We start from the raw sequence: 17,221 nt of genomic DNA on the forward strand, positions 1-17,221 counted from the left end.
CTGAGGCTCCCCAAGCATCACCCCCCTTCTCTCTCCCTCTGTCTCCCTCCATCTCTCTCTCTCTCTCTCTCTCTCTCTGGTGGCCTCAGGGTTGTCAAATGTCCTCTTACATGGTAAGCTAAGGCCCATAAGAGAATTTTCCAAGAAAAAACAAGAGAAAAATAAAGCCTTTTCTAATGCAGCCTCGTAGCTCACACAGTCTCACATTCTACTCACCATTTCATCACAAAGGTGGTTCCTTAATTCAAGGGGAGGAGACACAGATGCCACCTTCTGATAGGAAGAGCTTCAAATAACTTTCAGATATGCTTTCAAACTGCCCAAAACACCCTCACTGGTCCATGAGGACCCACTGACAACTCGAGAGAAATACAGTATCTCTGATCATCCCCCTATGGGACCACCGGGGAGGGAGCCTCCCAAGACTTCTCCCACCATCCTTGTTAGGAGACCTGGTCCCTCAGAGCCCTTATCAACTGTTCTATTCTTAATGCCCATTATTAAGCTCCTCCAGAGCCAAGATGGGGCCTACGCTGGGGTGACTCACCCCAGGAAGAAAGGTAGGGCTTCCCAGACACTCACCTGGAGGAGGGGTGGGCGGTCCCTACAATATCAACATGATGAAAAGGCAGTCTCTATAATACCTTGTGATGATAACTTGGTTCTGTTATGGAGTAGGCTTTCTGTTTTTCTTAACCTTACTTGCTAAGAAGCTAAAATTTGTATTGACTATGTTGACTAAAGAAATGTACAACCTTAAAGTTGAGATGTGAGATGACTGCACGGCAGACATGAGTTTAAGCAAACTCCAGAAGATAGTAAAGGACAGGGAAGGCTGGCGTGCTGCAGTCCATGAGGTAGCAAAGAGTCGGACATGACTTAGCAACTGAACAGCAACAACAGAAGTTGAGAGTTATGTTTTATTCAGCAGACATTCTGAGGACTTCAAATCCTGGAGACAGGACTGTCAGATCACTCTGAGGGACTTCTCCAAAGAGGCAAGGGAGGAGTCAGGATACCTGGGAGTTTTTACAACAAAGAGGATTAGTCAAGGCATCAAAAGATTACTGTTAATTAAAGAAAATCAAACATACCAAGTTAAGGAATTTAGCACATTTCTATGTATGAGAAGATGCAAGAGTCTGGGCTTACTGAAATTATCCCTTTGATAGGCACCTCGGCTACTTGGGGCCAGTATCCTGTGTTTTCTCATCCTGAGTTTCCTCAGGGCTTACCACAGGGATGGCTATAACATGATGGCTTGATGGCTGCAGCATCCTTTGTTTGTTTGTTTGTTTGTTTGTTTTTTACTGATGGCACACATGTTTTTCATTCACAAATACTAGCTGTGGTGACTGTTGCATTCGGGTTCCCACTCCAGAAAGCAGATACTGAAACAAGGAACTGGGTGCATGTGTGCTAAGTCGCTTCAGTCATGTCCAACTCTGTGCGACCCCATGGACAGTAGCCCCCCAGGCTCCTCTGTCCATGGGGATTCTCCAGGCAAAAATACTGGAGTGGGTTGCCATGCCCTTTTCTAAGGGATCTTCCCAACTCAGGGATCGAACCCACATGTATATGTCTCCTGCATTGGCAGATGGGTTCTTTAACCACTAGTACCACCCAGGAAGCCCAACAAATTGGGTGCAGTGCCTTATTTGTGACCCTAGGAGGCCCCGTAAGGGAGACAGGGAAGGGAGAAAAGCCAACAGAAAGTATGGCAATGGGATTGGTTATCACCAAGGGCAGCTGGGGGCCACCAAGGGAACTTGTAGAACCTTGACCAGCTGCCCCACTAAGGGCCGAGGAGCTTGGGTCTTTGTCTCCCATCTCCTGCCCCTCCAGGGTTGGAGGTGACTCCTGGGGGGTCTCACTTGTGAGCTGCCCACCCTGTGGAGCCACAGGAAGCCACAGGCCGGTCCAGGCATTGTGACCAGGAGCCCTCCATGGCAGGCCAGGAGAACCGCAGCCTCCCAGCAGCCCAACCACCAGCTCCTGGTACAAACACAGCAGACTTTTCACCACATCAAATTCTCTTTTAGAAGGAGGCCGAGTGTGCATTATTTTTCAAACAAGAGATTCATGCATCAGGGTCGGTCACCTATTACTCTTGAGTGCGGGGACCACGAGAGCCTCGGACAGCGCATCACTGAGGAGCCTCGGCGAGGCCCTGCTGATTAGGATTCTCGCTGATCAAAAGAGCACGGAGAGAAAAGTGCTCACCTACGCAGACCCCTGGGGCGGCGGACTCATTACCAGAAGCTGATTACCCAGATGCCCGTCTCTCCCCCACCCCCAGCTGCCTGCCTCGTTCCCTTTCAGGGCTCATTAGCGTCTGGCTGCAGACGAGCTGTGGGTGAGATCAGAACCACAGGAGGCTCCCTTTTTTTTCCGCTTGATTCTGGCCAGGATGAAGAACAAAGTTGAAACCAGTAACAGATGCTATCATTTCTTTTCATTGTTTTTTAAATGCGGTAAAATACACAGAACATAAACTTTGCCACTTCAACTACTTTTAAGTGTACAGCTCAGTGGCACTGAGTACATTCACATGGTTGTGCAACCATCCCCACCATCGTCTCCAGAACTTCATCAGCACATAATAGGATTTGGGGCTGTGAGTTGGGCTTTTCCATCATGTCGCTGTTAGTTGCTCTGTCATGTCCAACTCTGTACGACCCCATGGACTGTAACCTACCAGGCTCCTCTGTCCATGGGATTCTCCAGGCAAGAGTACTGGAGTGGGTAGCCATTCCCTTCTCCAGGGGCTCTTCCTGACCCAGAAATTGAACCCAGGTCTCCTGCTTTGCAGACAGATTCTTTACTACCAATTTGGACATTCAAGAGTTGGCTGGATTAAGTAAAACATCCCTTCTGGGGAAACAAAAAGAAGTCAATTTTTTAGTATGTTTTGTATCAAATATTTTTCTTAGTGGAACTTGCTATACAATAAACTATCCCAGAATATGGTGGCTTAAAACAACCACCACGCATTTATTTAGTTGTTATTCTAAAGAATGGTGGTAGGGCCTGGGTTCAGCTGGATGACTGCCTCTTTGGACTGGATGCACTTGACACTGTCTGGGCATGGCCCTGTGTCTGCTGTCCACTGCTGGGTCTGCTGGGGTCCACCTGGTGTGAGGTGGCTCAGCTGGGAGTGGTCATCTTGGGCCCATGTGGTCTCTCAATCTAGGGCGGATTCAACATGGAAGCTCAGCTAGACCTCAGAAGCGGCACATGGCCCCTACAAAAAATTGAATTATCATATCATTGAATCTAATACATCTTTTTCACATAAATGAGAACATAAAAAACATACTGGTCTGCATCTTGGTTTTTTTAGGTGTGTTTATTTGTGTATTTATTTTAATTTATCTATTTTTAATCAAAGGATAATTGCTTTGCAGTATTGTGTTGGTTTCTACCAAATATCAACATGAATCAGCCATAGGTTTACCCGTGTCCCCTCCCACTTAAGCCTGGTGTTTTTTATTTACCTCTGTGTCCTGCAGATCAGGCTTCCTAGGTGGTGCAAGTGGTAAAGAATCTGCCTGCAAAGCAGGAGACATGAGAAACTCCGGTTCAATCCCTGAGTCGGGAAAATCCCCTGGAGGAGGGCAAGGCAACCCACTCCAGTATTCTTGTCTGGAGAATCCCTTGGACATAGGAGCCTGGCAGGCTACAGTCCACAGGGTCACAAAGAGTCAGACATGACTGAGCGACTCAGCCGCATGCCCTAGAGCTCATTCTGCATCAGTACATAGGGCCTGCTATCACTCTTTTCCCTGACAGCATAGGTATGGCTGTAGCTTATTTCACCACTCCCTCTCCAAGGCACACTTAGTCTTGCTTCTAGTTTTTATTATTACAAATGCTACCTGGATATCCACTCAGCATCTGAATCTGGGAATCTGCAGAAAGACAGTTGGGGATACACCATGCCAGCCCCTGTCTTCCTGTCTCATGGTCCTCTGGCTCCCAGCAAACTGGTTCAAGCCATGATGAAATCTCTCAATCATTGGCTCCTGTGTCACAAGATATGTCCTCTGATGTTATAAGCGATGCTGGAAACACCAACCAAAGTCCTTGTCCTTTCCTCTCCTGTAGCTCTTAAATTGGTTGGACTCATAAAATCAGGACTTGAATGCCTAGCAAACTCTTACCTCTGTGTGCAGGAGTCTTTCTTGTCTGGAAGCCCTTCAGTGAAGAGATTTTAGTTTCCCAGACAGACCGGGTTTAGGTTCTTGATCCTGCCTCTCAATAGCTGTGTGGCCTTGGGCAACTTACTTGTCTTCTCTGAACTCCCATTTCCTCAAATAAAATAGTATACCCAGGCAATAGGTTCCTGATGAGAATTAAATGAAATGACGTACCTGTCACAGAGCAGGCACTCAACAAATTGGCTCCTTAAACAAAGTTCCAAAGCCAAAACACTTGGTGTTTTCCTAGCACATTTAAGACGATGGTATTTTTAAGGAACTATGAAAAAGTATTCTTCAAGCCCTTCTTACTGACTGGTGTGAGGTAGGTAGTACTTGTTTTCTGATCTCAGAGAGATCGCTGGATTGTGATTTTTAACCCCTGAATGCTAGCCACATCCTTGGCACAGAGAACTGGGTCCCAAAGATCTTTTTCCTAAAGAATTAAAAGTTGGGAGAGCAGTCAAGAAAGCATATTCTTCTCAGCATCCTTACAATATCACTGGATGACCTGTCTCATCTCCTGGCCTCTAGTTCAGTCCAGTCTGACTGTAGACGTGTAAATTACCCACCATCCACACCAAGCCACCTTGACGAGCAGAGGAGGAAAAGCAGGTCAGGAGTGGAAGGTCAACTGACCCCATCACTCTGTTTCTGCTTATTAATTTCAGAATAAGGTTTTCATTTAGACTTTTTAAGCACATGCTCATTTTCATGTCATTATAATAATAAAAAAAAGAAAGAAAAAGCAAACCTTTCTACCAAGAAATCACCATTTTCAACATTCAGTACGCACCATCCTGGACATCTCTTCAAGCATTTATGCAGCTCAAACATTCAAAATAGGAGAGGTGGTCTTATTTGGGGGAAAAGATTATATGAAATATCCTACTTGTTTACCTATTTATTTTCTGTTTTCTAACCCTCCCACCCTGTAGCCTAGATTGGAAAGATCCATGAGGATGGGAAATTTAATTATCTTGTTCACTATGGAATCCTCAAAACACAGTGTCTGACACATGGTGGGTTCTCAAAATATATGTTGAATATTGACATATTTCAATATTGTTGGATGTCTTCATGATTCTTTTACCTTGGAGGTCAGTGGCTTCCCCAGGGTATATCTTGGGTTGATCACTGCACATCCTTTATTTTGGGACATTTTGTTCTATTAACATTTTCTTATCTTAATAAAGTTTTTTTTTCTATTATGTCCTTGAGTCTATTGTTTCATTTTCCTATTTTCTTCTTCAGAAACAGTGATTGTGAGTATGTGGGTCTCCTTTGTCTCCATGTCTATCATCTTATTTGTAATCATTAGAGTTCATTTTTCCATTTCATTTTGTACAGTGATCTCAAGCATACATACTATCTGTTTATTTTCTAGTATATTTCCCTGTACATTTACTTTCCTTACTTTAAAGGCACATCTTTCCTTAAGTCTGTGTTCTTGGGCTGGCAGTGCTCAGGCAAGCTCTTTAGGGCATCTGCTCTCCAGGTTGTGATAAGGTTCTGGCTGTCCGATCTGCATCCCTCCCCAGCTTTCTCTCTGGGGGTTTTCCTTGGATAGAATCAGGTTTCCAGATCGGTTTCCAGATCACAGGAAACAGAAATAGACTACCAGAATATCAATTTATCTTTCAGCTACCCCTTCACCCCGACCTTGCTGTAAGCAGTGGATAACTTCTGGTAGAAATAAAGGCATTTCCAACCTGGGCTGCCCATGGATCTCAACTCTCTAAGAATCCTTGAGTGTGCTCTTCTTGGTGTTAACAGATACTTTTAAAGAAACACAAACTGTTATGAGAGGTGGAGGCTGCAAGTATCCACTGCTGGCTCACTTCCTGATCTCAGTCTAGATTTCCTAGCATTAGCCAGGAATGTTTCATAGTTTGCAATGTGATGCTGTGACAGTTTCCTATTTCATTGACAAAGGATTGTGTTCCTTCTATTTTCCCCTTTGCTAGTTTAGATGGAGTTGAAACAAGGGGGAGAACAAAGATGCTACCAGTTCTACAGCAGTACCAGGTTGATCAGAGGGGTCACAGATGGACCAGGTGAAAGAGATTTCTGCAACTGCAAATCATGGGTCTAAAGCCAGCTGAATGCCTATGATGCTCTCGGCTCTCTAGGTTGGCCTTCCAATCACCTCTCTCTATGGTGAAGAGGCTGCTTCATGCACACACCATGTGCCCTACTAATGATGCTTTCCCTGGTCATGCTACCATCTCCTCCCTGTTACAGTAGGTGCCACGTGGCCCTCAGTGCCTGGGCCACACACCTGCTAATATTTAAGCTTCCTGAGGGTAGTGGAAGCCTGGCACGCTGCAGGCCATGGGGTCGCAAAGAGTTGGACACAACTGAGCAACTGAACTGAGCTGAGAGTAGTGGGATGTCCCAGTGATTTGCAGGCATGAGCAGGTGCCCCAGATGGATGACTAAGTAGGAGACCTCTCTTGGGAAACAGCAACTTTCAGCCTTCCTGTTGCAGAAAAGAAGAATTTGGGCTGGTGAGGGAAATAGCCACAGCCTTCCCAGGGCAATCTCCAACTATTAGCCCAAGTGGCTAACTTGGGCTATTCTTGTGGGCAAAATTGGAGAAATGATGGGAACGTAGCTCATACTCCCAGTGAGGGAGAAGAGAGCTCCCATTTCCTTCTGCAGCTGGAAGCTTCCCTATTGCTGTGAAATCAGAAACAGAAATCCTTCCAGTGGCATTTTGTACAAACCCCAGGCATTTTCAGTTGGCCTCCTTGCCCAACCAGTTTCCATTCTTCTGCCCCTGACATGTCTCCTACTCATAAACTTTTCTTCAATACATAGAACCTTAGTAAAAATATCCTGAGTCATCCATTTTGAATATAAAATGCCACATCTACTTCAATCTTTGAGTTAGTTATCAAGTTATGACAGCAGAAACAACCAGTCCCCTAGGGTGGGGTCAGGGTACTGCCAATTTCTGGCTACATTTCCCATGATCCTTTAGTTCAAGTTCAGTTCAGTCACTCAGTCGTGTCTGTATCTCTGTGCCCTCATGGACTGCAGCACGCCAGGCTTCCCTGTCTGTCACCAACTCCCAGAGCTTGCTCAAACTCATGTCCGTCAAGTTCGTGATGCCATCCAACCATCTCATCCTTTGTCATCCCCTTCTCCTCCTGCCTTCAATCTTTGCCAGCATCAGGGTCTTTTCAAATGAGTCAGTTCTTCACATCAGGTGGCCAAAGTATTGGAGTTTCAGCTTCAACATCAGTTCTTCCAATGAATATTCAGGACTGATTTCCTTTAGGATTGACTGGTTGGATCTCCTTGCAGTCCAAGGGACTCTCAAGAGTCTTCTCCAACACCACAGTTCATAGGAATGCACACTTACAACAGGACAGGGTGGGGTAGCTTCTCTTCAATGAGTGGACAGTGCTGAGGTTTTTGTGTTTTCTGCAGTTGGTATGTGCTTTAAATGTCTGGCAATGTCCAATTCAATGAATTCTGTTGACCACATACAGTGACACCCCAACGCACACACTTCGACTGTATCATTTCTGCAAACTGTTCTCATGTGAATGCAACAGGACAAATTCAGAGCCCAAGCTGGGGGGACTCGGTCTGCTGAGGCCCCTGTTCAGACAAGGATATTGCTTTTCTGAACAAGGATGTTCAGACAAGGTTTGTCTGATGTGATCTAAAATACGTCTGCAAATGTTTTGACTCTCATCTCCCCAAAAGGTAGGGAGTCTAGATCTTCTCCTGTGGAATGTGAGCTGGGGTTCATGACTCACTTCTAATGAAAGAATGCAGCAGACATGTCTGTGAGTGACATCTGAGCTAGGTCATGAAAGGTGGAGCCTCCACCTGGCTGGTTGCACTCTCAGAACTGAGACAGCAGGTTGTGAAAAAGCCGGGGAGGCAGGGAAGCCGCGTGAGACCGTCACAGCCACAGCCACGGCTGACCGCCAACAACCAGCATCAATCATCAGCCGTAAGCGTGGGGAGCCTTGGGTGAATCCAGCCCCCAGGCTTCAAGATACCAGTCAACACCACCTAGAGCATGGATGGGTGACTCCTCCCCTATTTGTCTGCTTGGTGGTCAGAACAAGGTACCACAGGCCGGGCAGCTTAAATAACAGATTCATTTTCTCTTAGTTCTGGAGAATGGAGGTCCATGATCAAGGCAACAGCAGGGTTGGTTCTCTCTGAGGGCTGGAGGGAAAGGCCTCCCCCCCATGGCCTAAGATGATGTTTTCTCTGCTGGGCCTCCCCATCATCCCTCCTCTGTCCATATCTGCATCCAAATTTCCTCTTCTTATAACACCACCAGTCATATGAGACAAGGGCCCACCCTAATGACCTTGTTTTGACTTAATCATCACTGAAAAGAACCTATCTCCAAATACAGTCCCAATTTGAAGGACTGGAGGTAAGACTTCAACATGAATTTACTTGGGGGAGACACCATTCAGCCCACAACACCTGCCACATCTGTTCAAAATGCAGATTTTCAAGCAAAACAAATATCGTCCCTCTTTGGAGTCGCTAAGACTTGCAATAGTGTGATTTGTAGCAGAAAGTAACCAGCTACAGTAACCAGTTACTTATTGACTCTCACCAGAGTCAATAAGTAACTGTGTTCCTGGTGACTGTTTCAGAATACATCAAGCAAATGCCCTCAGACATCTGGGGATGGTACCCACAGGGTCAGGGCCAGACCACAGGCAAACACCTGGAAGAAGGTTGCAGGGACTGCATATTAGTGCATGCTCCGTCCCTCAGTCATGTCTGACTCTTTGCAATCCCATGGACTGAAGCTGGCCAAGCTCCTCTGTCCATGGGATTTCCCAGGCAAGAATACTGGAGCGGGTTGCCATTTTCTTCTCCAGGGGATCCTCCTGCATCTCCTGCATTGGCAGGAGCACATTTCCCCTGCTTCTTGGCTCAGATCCTTAAAAGAAGCATTTTTATTGGCCCAGCTTGTCTTTTTAAGTCAAGCCACAAAATGTTTCTAAGCAGTTTTCTGATTGGTTGCCTAGGACCAGGTGGCCACTCTAACCCAATCAATTATACTTTAGAGTAGGAGATGGACATGAAGTCCAGGACATTGCCCCACTAGTCAGCCCTGGGACCATCACTGTGGTGGGCAGCTCTGGTAGGAGTCCTTAGGGCAATACAAAGGATGAGGGAGACCACCATGGGCCCCTACTGGATCTTGCTGTCCCTAAGGAGTCCTGTGGTCAGTCTCACCCAATTCAGGAGGCTTTATGCTTCAGGCTTCAGGCACAGCCTGTTAAAGACAGAATCAGGCTTGGAGCCAAGCCTCTGGACTAGCACCATGGCATATGGCTTCAGCCTCCTTTTGTAGCAAAAAACAGCTAGTGTTCAGTCCATCTCTTCTGGGCATTCACCATTCCCGTGCAAGTCAGTGACTTCACGGGGATCTTTACCAGGCAAATGGGTATCCTTGGCTCCTCAACCAATGCCAAACCTGAGCTGGCAGATACACACTCCAGCTCCCCTCCCTTGGGTAGGACAACTCTGAGCTGCACTCCATATCACCTTCTAGAGGTCACCGGCAGGACTGAAGCCCTGTTGCCCACACCCATGACCTGCTCATTAATGCCAACAGGCTGATCTCACCTGTATCCTTTTCCACCTGCACTTCCTGGAGTCACCCCTCAAATGAACCACTTGCACTGATAATTCCTCTGAGGGTCTGCTTCTGGGGAACTGAAAACAAACATGCCTTTCAAGGAAAACAAGTGGTGGGCCCGTGTTCATAAGTGAGAAGCCTGAAATCAAGGTGTGGACAGAGACCCGGACAGAGAGATACCGACCTCCAGACCAGGGGTGTGGGATCACTCAAACCATCAACTACAAAGGTCGCTCACCAGGCCCAGTGCTGTAGAGACAAGCAGGCTGCAGGTGGAGAGGCACAACCATCAGGAAACGGGCTACTTACAGCCCGGATGCCCTGTCACCATCCTTCAATGTTTAATTTTTCCATTTTTAACCTCTCTCATTATTGACTCATTAATAATGATTTCTACCACATTGACTTTTCTCCAAAATCTTGAATAACTCTTTGACGAGAGATTAATAAAGAGTGAGACCTCAGATGTCAAGTTTTTTTCTGAGCAAAAGTGTCCAAGGCCTTCTCTATCTCTAGATGGGTATTCTTGGCTGCGTTCACCACACTCTTCAGACACTGAAAAGAAATTCTGGGCAGATATAGCAGAGCTGAATTAAATTGATCTGCGTGATACAGAAAGTACACTGAGCACATTTAAGGAAGGGGGTCTCTGAAAGAAATATGTTTTATTTGTAGCTGAGTGCTGAAATTATTTTAAGGACGTGACAATTAGGCTAAGCATTTAAAACATAGGAATGGATGACAGCATCTAAAATTCAGACAGACTAGGAGAACCACACGCTTGGTTTTAAATAAAAGGCTAAATGCACTTTCTTTTTTCTGTGATTTCTTTCCTTTCACAAACATAAATCTGACCCAGTTCAAAAGCCAATGCTTATGCCTACATTCTGGAGGGAGAGAGGACATTTCTATCTGTAGTAGAATATCAGCACCTCATTTAATCCAGATACACGCACACACCTAAAAATGCTTTTCTTTCAAATATAAGTATTACTCCACAAAAACACCTGGTGCAAGTCTCTTGATTTGGTGGAGTTTTAAGTCTGTCTTTAATTTCAAATAATTTTATCAGAGATGAGAGCACACACAGTAGGGAAATACAGTTCTCAAGTTAAGAAAAGGTAGGGCAGGCTGAAATTCTTTCAAGGCAGGCTTCTGGCTGGAGTTATTAACTCCCATGCGAAGTTTGAGCCCTTGTGCCTCTTAGGCAGTGAATGAAACAACGTGTGTTTGCAAAACCTCTGCAGCCTTTAAGGTCTGCCCTTGTGCACACATGTGACTGTCAGAGCATCCTGGTCACGGTCAAAGCAAAGCTGGGCCCTCCCGTGGAAAGGTTTCCTCTCAGGGGCTGCTCCCAAAGTCAATGTTTGCTAGAAAGGCAGCACGTTTTCTCTCTTCAAAGGAACCTTTACGTATTAACTCACTCCCACCCACTGTGCATGTAAATTATTCCTCCAGTGATACGGCCTCTATTTACAACTTTGATCCCTTCCTTCCCCTGGGTGCCACAAGGAGCATGATAAGGCCCATGAGTTGGCAGAGGGGCTTTGATCTTCCAGAAAATGACACTTTGTGCTGGAACATCTGGGCCCCCTCCATCACTGCGGCAGGGATGCAAAGGGAGCCGGGTTTGGGGTTCTGCCATCTCCTGGCATTAGACCATCTTTAAGGCACAATGGAGCAGGGACAGACATGGGCACACTTCCCCCCCTCACCAGGAACTGTTCACGACAACGATGAACAGGCGCCCAGCGGCTGGGTGGTGTGACGATGACTCGAAGGTAGAATTTTCCAGAACTCATTGTGGAGGGGTGATACAGGCCAGGTCATGTGCACAGACATGGGATTTCAGAACAAATCTAAATTATTTAGGAGAGAAAACGATGGATGAATGAGAGACAGCCCTCCCCCAAAAAAATCATTTTCGCCTTCTCACAAGGTAAAAATGAGGTTTTCCTTGTAAAAGGGAATGAAATGTAGGGATTTCAGCATTCAGAGGAAATGCTGAAAAGAAGAGGGGAAGGTCTGCCTTCTCCCAGCTCCAAGCTGATCCCTCGCTGCGGTGTGTCATGCAATCGTCAGTGGTGGCCTCTGTGCCTGGTATTGAATCTTCCAAGTGTTCACAGTTTAGAGACCAAGGACGTGGGCTCCCTTTCATAATGGTGGTATAAACCACTTTGCATTAAGTAGGAATAATAACCTTTTTAAAAAGAATGTGTCAAAATAATTACATTTCTTGTTGCTTTCCTTTCTTCCACATCACATGGACAAGTACATCAGCCTCACTTGAATGGATGAAAGGAGGACTTTTTTTTTTCTTCCCTGGGAGGGCTGTTCTGAGAGCAAAACACACCCAAGCAAGGGATCCTTCCTCCCAACTCAGCACGAGCTGATTCTATGCAGTGTTTGGGATCTGTTTGTGCCTCTTCTTTCTCAGTGGATAGGGAACCTTACTGGAAGGAATATTAACTACACAAATGTCCTAGTTTTAGAATTTATTTGGCTGTGCTGAGTCTTAGTTGCGGCGTGTGGGATCTAGTTCCCTGATCAGGGATCGAACCTGGCCCCATGCATTGGGAGCATGGAGTCTTAGCCACTGGACCATCAGGGAAGTCTCCAAATGTCTTATTTTATGCTGAAGAGCGTGATACCTCCACCGTTCTCTTTACTCATTTCTTTTTATGTAACAGAAGGTGATGTCTACTGCAATGTTAATTCTTTAACTGGGAGCTGGAGTTGGTGATGGACAGGGAAGCCTGGCGTGCTGCAGTCCATGGGGTCGCAAAGAGTCCATGGGGTTGCAAAGAGTCCATGGGGTCGAAAAGAGTCGGACACAACTGAACTGAACTGAAACTTTACAAAGCAATTTAGTAGTAGCTCCCGTGTAGATTTCACCATTCAGCAAGGAGGTCTTTTCCAAGGCTTTTGAAATCCATTTTTAGAATTTCAAAATAAAGTCCCTTAAAGCTTTTCAAAGGTCCATTAACAATTCAGCCGCAGCACACCCTCAGCCTGGCCTGTCTTGAGTCAAGTTACCTGCTTGGCTGGATTTAAAATTGATATCATGAGTGACATGAAGCACATTTCACCAAATGTTTATATCTAATGAGATATTTAAGGGACAAATCATTTTCGATATCTTGAATGGTTGGATGCTTGAATCACTTCCTCTCTCTATAAAGCAGAGAGAACCGTTTTAATTTGTTCAAGTGGAAACAGATTATTGGAATCTTCTCATGTTTTCTGATCATATGTCAAAAAATAAATAGCCTTAATGTCCCAGAAAGCAAACATCACTGAGCTACTACACACACACATACACACACATACACTCGCATACACCTTATCCTCTGTGTGGGAGAAAGGTGAGATGTCTCCCAACGGGGAGGACAGTGAGTAAACACGTGCCGCCCTGGTGACCGTTACCCCTCCTTTCTCCTCTGCCCTCTGTGGTCCTGAGGATGGAAAGGTTCCCTCTGGTGCTGGGGAGGTGCCTCCCAGATGTGTGTGGTCCCAGGACCCAGCCTCCTGTCATCCCTCTGCCATCCCGGGCAGCCTAATTCTAGTGAACAGGGCCAGTGCTTCCAAGTTCACTTGAAAGCTCTGACTGATAGGATTGAACAATGAAGACCTTGGTTCCTACAGAGCTCAGTGCTTGCTCGGGATGCTTGAATTATGTGCTGGGGGAGGGGCCCTCGAACGAGAGCAACACCGTGCGTGGTCCACCGTCCCCAGCCTCCTCCCGGTCTCCAGAAATGCCTCCCAGCGCCAGTTTCCACCGGGCGACCACGTCTGAAGTTTTCCTCCTGTGTGCCTTATCAGAGCTGGAGCGGGGCTGGAGGGGACTAGACGAGCGTGACTGCGGTGGTTCAGGCAAGGCTGCTGCAGCGGGGTGGGGGCGGGTCTCTGGACTCCCGCCCGGAATGCGCAGAGCCCACGGGGCCGCTTTGGAAGCCCCGGCGCCCCCGGAGGGCGCGCACAGCGGGCAGAGCTTTGTGCTACGGCCTCCCACGGGGAGGCTGCCAACCTTCAGATCCCCGCGTAGACCCTCCGGCTTCCCTCTGCTCGCAAAGTTCTCCTAATTAAGCCAGTCCATCTAATTACGGGGCGTTCCAACAAATATCTCTCCAGATGCTTCCGATGCAGCCTGTGGGCGCTGGTCAAAGCTGCCGAGGCTTCTGATCAGGGATGCCAGCCCCGCAGCGCGGGCGCCCGCTCCCCGCTCGCCGGGGCTCGGCTGGCTCCCGGGAGCGCGATGCACCCTCGCTCATTCGCTGAGCGCCGGGCGCAGGCACAGAACGTAATTACCAAAGTTAAGAGAAACGTTTCCCTGTAATTAGCCAGGCTACTCTAAGCACAAGACATGGAAATTAGTCATCGCATCATAAATTAGTCTGTGCATACATTACATTCCAGGACGGCCTCGGGGGCCCCCGACGTTTGCAGGGTTTGGCCAGCTACGCCCTGAGTCTTCGTAAAGCCTTCCTCCCAAGCGAGCTTGGCGCCGAAAGGGGAGTCTTGCTCGAATTACATTTTTTTTTTTTAATTCTTTTGTAGATGGCAACCAGAATCAAGTCATTTTTCGGGCCGAGGAAAGGGAGACAAGGACACAGTGATTTTCCTGTTTTTATTTCCCTTTGTGGGCATCTAGGCACCTGCGGCCATCAAGATGTTTCCAGACACTGGCTCATCAGTGGTCTTGTCTCACTCATTAGGTGCAGTAGTTATAAACTCTTTAAACCACCCTGATTTTGAACTGTTCTCGCAGGCACTCCTCTTCCTGGCAAAAGCCAGGAAATTGGACCCCAGCGCACACAACAGACATTTGCATCAAAATAATCCGCCGGGCGGCAGCCAGCCACAGTCGCATCAGTCAGAAGGAAGGAATAGAATACAAATTAAAGGAAGAATGTAAATTTTTTGCCATTAAGCTTCAATGACCATTTGAAATGGTGCAAGGCACAGAGGTTCTTGATGAGCGTCATCTAGTTTGATTATTCATACTTGTGTTTCTGCTTGAATTAAAGCAGGAGTGCGAGAGCCTGTTACGGGGAAAATATTTGAATTGATAGTGAACTCTCACCTTGCCGAGCAGCCATTTACTTTTCAAATGAATACTAGATAAGTTAGTGCATTTTCTAATCGGCCTGTTTTCCAGTGAGTGCTGTCATTACATACCAATTTCTTTCAGAAGTGCTTGCTAAGAAACATTAACTACTTACAAATAAGGAGCTGTCTGTCACGGCTGCAGTCTCCACCAGCAGCTCGGCTAGGACAGCTGAGGGCGATCCTGTCCACGTTCCTCGCGGCCTCATGGCTTCAAGGCTTTTGCTGACTTTCAAGTGAGGCCTTCAGTACAGACAGGGCTCCCACATCAGGTCATCTTTCCAGAACCAGGTGGAGTCCTGCTCCAGGCAGAGACAAACTGGGGTAACCATATCCCTGGGCACAGGTGGCCTGGACCCACCCCGCCCCAATTTTTCTAACTGCTGAGGCTGGGCCACCAGAATTGGTTCTGACAGAGGCTGGCTGAGGATCCCCGCGGGGTGTCAACCCTTCCTGGGCACAGGTTCCACTGCTGGCATGTGACTAGGCTCAACTCAGAGAAAGAAAATGGAAAAAGGGAGATTCTGAGGTTTGGGGGTGGGGGAACAAGGGAAACTAGCTAGAAATGGTTGCTCCCAGCATGAAGAAACCGCCAGAACCTTGCTAAGCCTCAAGAGGAGACTTGAAAAATATCCATGCTTAATAAGAGAGATGAAAGAAAGATGGTTATCACTGGGGCTCTGCATCTGGCATCACAAAGAGCTTTGGGGGGCATCACTTTTCTAATGGGGCTTCCCAGGTGGCACTACTAGTAAAGAACCTGCCTGCCAACACAGACGTGGGTTCAGTTCCTAGGTCGGGAGGATCCCCTGGAGGAGGGAAATGGCAACCCACTCCAGTATTTTTGCCTGGAGAATCTCATGGACAGAGGTGCCTGGTGAGCAGTCCATAGGGTCACCCAGAGTCGGACACAACTGAAGCAACTTCGCATGCACACACACACTTTTCTCTTGAATGTTGCTGGTCATACATTTGTTGAAATGTATATGTTATTTTTTAATCAAAACAATTTTAGGGGAAATATAGGGGGCACCCAAGTAAGTGATGCACCACATCCAAATGCTGATGATCTTGTACCTAAAGATTTTGTTTTGCAGCCTGTGGGTTCCCTCATTGACGGAAGAACTCGGATTTGCCACTACAGTGAGCAAAGCTCTGAAAGGTGATTGTTTCTCACATCACTAGGCAAGGAAGACAGAAAGGAAATGCTTCTTATATGAGGTCCCTCAGTTCAATCGCTCAGTCATGTCCGACTCTTTGTGACCCCATGGACTGCAATATGCCAGGCTTCCCTGTCCATCAGCAACTCCCAGAGCTTGCTCAAACTCATGTCTGTTGAGTGATACCATCCAACCATCTCATTCTCTGTTGTCCCCTTTTCCTCCCACCTTCAATCTTTCCCTAGAGTAGTCTGATTCATAGAGACAGAAAGTAGATACTGAGTGCCAGGGGGTACGGGGAGGGGAAAATGCCATAGGAAAATAACTGATTTAGAGATTATATATCTACCCCTAGTCTGTGTCCAGGACTTGCCTTCTAACCACTCAGATCCAGTCCATCAAGCTGATCTGTTACAGTCTTTCAAACATGAAGGAGCATGAGAATTCCCCAGGGTTCTTGTTAACACAGATTTCTTGGCCCTACCACTAGGATTTCTAATTCAGTAGGTAGATCTGTACTTCTGCCAGGTTCCCAGGAGATGCTCATGTCGCTCGCTGGCCTGGAAACACTCTTTGGAGACCACTGACCTATCGCTCTACTCTTTAAACTCTGTCTAGAGTTAAACCTCTTCTTTTCTTTCTCCTGCCATCCGACCCCCACCTGTCTCACCCGACTCCCCTTTCCCCCACCTCCTCAGTCTGTCCCACCATCTTTGCCAGATTCTAAAGCAACTACTACTCCACCTAAAAATAAGAGTTATCAAGCACTTGAGATCCTCTATGAGTGGCTGTAGCTTTCTCTGGTGTAACAAAATGTGTTCAGGCTGGTTTTTGTTTTTTTTTGTTTTTTTTTTTTTGTTTTTTTTTTTTTGTTTTTTTTGGCCATGCTATGCAGTATTCAGGATCTTAGTTTCCTGACCAGGGATCAAACCCATATATCCCCTGCACTGGAAGCATAGAATCTTAACCAGTGGACTACCAGGGAAGTCCTGAATTCAGGCTTTGATATCAAATGTTCTGGTGCCCACACTGAACCCACCATGTGGTCTGGAGTCAGCTACCTCCTCTTTAGGCACTGGTCGTTCTCACCAGTGGGCTTCCCTGGTGGCTCAGTCAGT

The 17,221-nt window shown here is 46.9% G+C and overlaps 1 long non-coding RNA gene across 1 annotated transcript; it reads right to left on the reverse strand.

Moving 5' to 3' along the window:
* Positions 1-777: 777 nt before the first annotated feature.
* LOC129626260 (uncharacterized) lies at positions 778-2,733 on the reverse strand. Its single transcript, XR_008701874.1, has 2 exons — positions 1,890-2,733; positions 778-1,019 (listed from the first exon to the last, which is right to left on the reverse strand). It is a non-coding gene; the product is annotated as an uncharacterized LOC129626260 (long non-coding RNA).
* Positions 2,734-17,221: the final 14,488 nt, after the last annotated feature.

Source organism: Bubalus kerabau, chromosome 13 (assembly GCF_029407905.1).
Source record: "Bubalus kerabau isolate K-KA32 ecotype Philippines breed swamp buffalo chromosome 13, PCC_UOA_SB_1v2, whole genome shotgun sequence".
Lineage (NCBI taxonomy): Eukaryota > Metazoa > Chordata > Mammalia > Artiodactyla > Bovidae > Bubalus > Bubalus kerabau.